General features: G+C 50.2%; 1 long non-coding RNA gene across 1 annotated transcript; it reads left to right on the top strand.

Annotated features, from left to right (window-relative positions):
- On the top strand, positions 1-4193 carry LOC135821138 (uncharacterized). Its single transcript, XR_010554304.1, has 3 exons — positions 1-447; positions 2733-2865; positions 4125-4193. It is a non-coding gene; the product is annotated as an uncharacterized LOC135821138 (long non-coding RNA).
- Positions 4194-4311: the final 118 nt, after the last annotated feature.

Here is a 4311-nt window from a genome sequence, read left to right as displayed (position 1 = left end):
TCGGCCATATGTAGCCATTGAAGGGAGCTACAAGGAGTTCCCGTGCCCAAGCCATCAGCCTTTTCAGGCGACACAGCCACTAGCTAGAGTCCCAGACCACCCGATTCGGACACACAATGCTTCAAAGCAGCACACACGTGGGGATACCTGGACCCGGCCGGAACACACGACTTGAGCAACAGTTGCCTGGATGAATCCCCCCGGCCTCGGTTGTTGGTGGTCATCCTTGACGAAGACGCTTTGTAATTGTTTGAGAGAGGGTAGGGGCCGACCTGATAACGCCCAGCGGCTTCCCTTAGTTGTCCTTCGCAACAAACCGGTTGTCTTGTTGACTGCTGATCCTGCACTCTTGGCGCGTGTACATGGTAGATCTACGCAGACTAGACACGGCTTGAGCCTTGAACGAAAGCTGAACTGCGTCTGGCTGTTCCCTTCCGAAGAAGGAAGGTAAGACTGGTCACAGGTGCTTCAGATGTGCAGTACTACCTTTGGGCTAAGGGGCCTGTAAGGGCATGTTGCATTGGGCAATCCGGATTCATTTTCCTACTCATTGTATTCTTAGTACGAACAGCAGCATCCAATGAAGTAGTACCGGCTCAGTAGAGTGACAGTCGAATCGAGTCGAGAAAACAGCGGATTCCGATTCACGCCCAGTATGGCAACTTGCCCATGTCTCTCTCCCCCCCCCCCCCCCCCCCCATGACAAAGTCCCACTAGAGCTAGTAACCAGATTGACTGAATTATACTAAACACACATACATACACACGCACACACACGCGCGCACACATACACACACACACACACACACACACACACACACATACACACGCGCACACACACACACACACACATGCACACACATACATGCAGACATGCACACACACAAACACACGCACACACACGCACACACACACACACACACATGCACACACACACACCTGGTCCTGGTCCTGGTAAACACTGCCATTACGGTCACGTGTCCCCTCGCGGGGCCGACAATATGGAACGACGAGCGACGGCAGTCTGCTGAGAGAGAGGTACAGTCGTCCCTCTCTAATCCGGCACTTTATAATCCAGCACCCTCGATAAACCAGCACAATTTTCAGTAGCCAAAATGTCCTCTTCATGCACATTGCAGCAGTAAATCAGATTTGTTAATCCAGCACCCTCCCTAATCCAGCAGATTTTCGTGGCACAAATGGTGCCGGATTATAGAGGGACCACTGTACCAGATCAGGGACTCAGGCAGGGACCATGTTCGAGAGAGTCATCTCCGGCAGCTATGGATCTGGCTTATCATCGGAAACGATTTCTCTCACGGCTGCCGCTTGAACTGGTCCATCACTCTCCACAACAAAGCGAACATTCCATGAGCCAATGCTCAGAGTCGTTCCAAGTCGTCGTCTTTGTGCGGTAGTTTGCTCCACTTGCAGGCCTGCAAGGCCTCACGAAGGACTCTCAGGTGGGGGCGACGAGGAGAGTGTCGGCATCGTAACTATCCGACCAAGGCTCCTGTCGTTGAAGACCCCACCTCAGGCACTGTTTGCGAGGACGGCTGGGGACACCCCAGGCCGTCCAGACACACACACACACATACACACACGCACGCACTCACGCATGCACACACACACACACATACACGCACGCATGCACTCACACACATACACACACACACACGCACACACATGTATACACACACACACACACACACACACACACACACACACACACACACACGCGCACACACGCACACGCACACACACAAATAATATATCACATTCAGTACACTAGTGTCTTCCAACACATCAAGTCAACATAGGTTCAATTTCCAAGAACGGTTTGTTCCCCCTCCCTCCCCCCCCCCCCCCCCCCCGGGCCCCCTTGCTAAAACAGACGCGATGAAAAGGGTAACTGTGACCTGTAGAGTGGATTCACATCTTTGCCATGCCACCATATTAATTTTATTGAACGTTTTTCACCCTGAGGATGGGCCATGCCCGAAAATTTGGTGAGTTCAATGATTTATTTATTTTGAAGTGAAGAGACCGTATTTGGAACGTTCGAGTTGAGATACGCTAATGATAGTATGAGTGGCTGCACTGGAGTCTGCGAGTGCTTCGAAAAGTTTACCATGTTAGTGTTGAAAAGTTATAGTCATCATGTCGTAGGGCTGCAGTGTTTGACGCACTGCTGGAGCATACCCGGCTAGCCCTTGTGCTGGTGATGTGCTGTTCAACTCACTACACGATCATCCTCGGATGGCTCTCCAGTACACTCATACGTCGTTTATCGGAGCGGTCCGGGACCGGGCACTGCCCGCAACTCCGAAATGTCCGTAACTCCGAATCATGTAGATTCTGATGGGGAAAGATCATAGATATGGCATATGGCGTCACTATTTCCACAAAAGTGACAAAAAAAGTACATACAAACCTTATGGCGGGCAATTCCTCGAATTCTGCTCCATTTCTTTATCCACATACCAAACATGCCTGAAACTTACCAGAAAAGTGCCGAATTCTGCCAATTTTTCTGCCGGCAGAATCCGCTGGACCCTACGGTAGACCGACGTGTTCATAATTTCGGGGTCAGGATAACCGGGGCATGACCGTAGTGAGTGTCCGTGTTGGTACAAATGACATAACTTCGTGATTCACGTATACGCGTATTGCCGAACACAGGTCTAAGTCTGGTGCTCCTCCGCGCTTTGCTCTCTCTTGTCTTTTTTCAGGCGAAAATGCCTTTTGGTAACCTGCGCCTGCCATTGTCGGCGGCAGCTGTGCTGCTGGGCATGGCTGCCATGGTTGCCATCTCAGTGCTGCCGGAATGTCAAGCTAGAGCACACGGAAGCCCGGACACTAGAGGTTAGCTCCTAAACATTCTTTGTATCTACCGTAGTGTCGTGTATTAAAGCCATGCGTTTTCTGTAGAAGCCATTGCCAGTGCTAGGCTTCTATTCAAACCAGGTATTTCTATGTATGTCAACACTAAGTCTAAAGGTTTCAAGTTGGAACAATCGACTTCATGACTATTACCGCCGAAGTCGCAACTTCTAAGTTCGTAGTGTCAACACTAAAACCAGCCTAGGCTTATGTGCCGACAGTGTATCTTGAAAATCAGACTTCTATTCAAAACAGGCTTATATGAGATAGGCTTTAATACAAGACACTACATTATCTAATACTATCTACGCTTCGTGGCAAAACTAATAAGAATTGCTAGCTGGAATTCTCCTTTTCGTAAGTTTTGAGGCACCCATCGTAGTGCGAGCTCCCATGTAGGGAGCAACACACAATCCCCCAAGTATCGCCGAAGTCGCACCAACCTCTTGTAACCGGCATCATCAGGGTGTCTGTACTCCTGATGTGTGAAATATAATATTGATTTGAATTTGCAGTGAAGTGACCGTTCAATTGGAGTTGAGGAGTGAAATTCCATAAAAAAAATACCCAACGCCTCGTGATCACGCCACCTTGACCTTGCACCCTTGATGCCTCGCACTTCCCCTTTAAGTCCTTCTTGACCACCGGTGTGTGGAGTGTTATCCCAGCCTCTGCCTGCCGCCATTAATGCTGGTCACCTGATTCTACGTTATACCTGAAACCCGGCATGTCCCTGACACCGAAATTTTAATACCCGTTTAACACTTGCATTGTCACCCCACAGCCCAGCCGGCTACGGAGTATTATTCACAAGGCTGCCTCCCACCATCACTGTATGTCCAGCGTAGTAACACCCCCCCCCCCCCTCCCCCTCCCCCCCCCCCCCTGCAGCGCAGCATGTAGAGTGCTATGCACACCAGACTGTAGATTCACACCGTGCTGTCACTCGCCGGTGACCTCACCTAGCACAGAGTAAGTGCGTGCAGCCATCACTTCTCACCCGCTTTGTCTTTCCACGCTTGCGGTGGGACCGGGTATACCTCGCAGTGGCCTGCGCACCCCGCTTAAAAGTATATTAGCTGGCGATTGACTATCATGGCCATGAAACTTGGAGGTGTGGATTTCCACATTTCAGGGCATGAATGCCGGCGATACAAGAGAGGAACAATTGTGAACGATTTCCTTGATAATTATAGTTTCGTGATGCTCTTTGATTTCATTCCCTATGCTTTCACCACCAGGGAGGTGCAAGAGTAGTTGTTCAGGATTCGAAACCTGCACTCAGCGGAGAGACACCTGGCTGTGTATCGGTAAGCTGTGATGGATGTGCGATGTCTTGCTGTGCGGAAATATTTAGACGGCTTCCCTTGGAATGTTGAGTGACTTTAATAAGGCACCTCGGGCAAAATTGACTCCCCTTGACTGGCG

Source organism: Sycon ciliatum, chromosome 7 (assembly GCF_964019385.1).
Source record: "Sycon ciliatum chromosome 7, ocSycCili1.1, whole genome shotgun sequence".
Lineage (NCBI taxonomy): Eukaryota > Metazoa > Porifera > Calcarea > Leucosolenida > Sycettidae > Sycon > Sycon ciliatum.
This window is presented reverse-complemented; position numbering and strand designations above follow the sequence as displayed.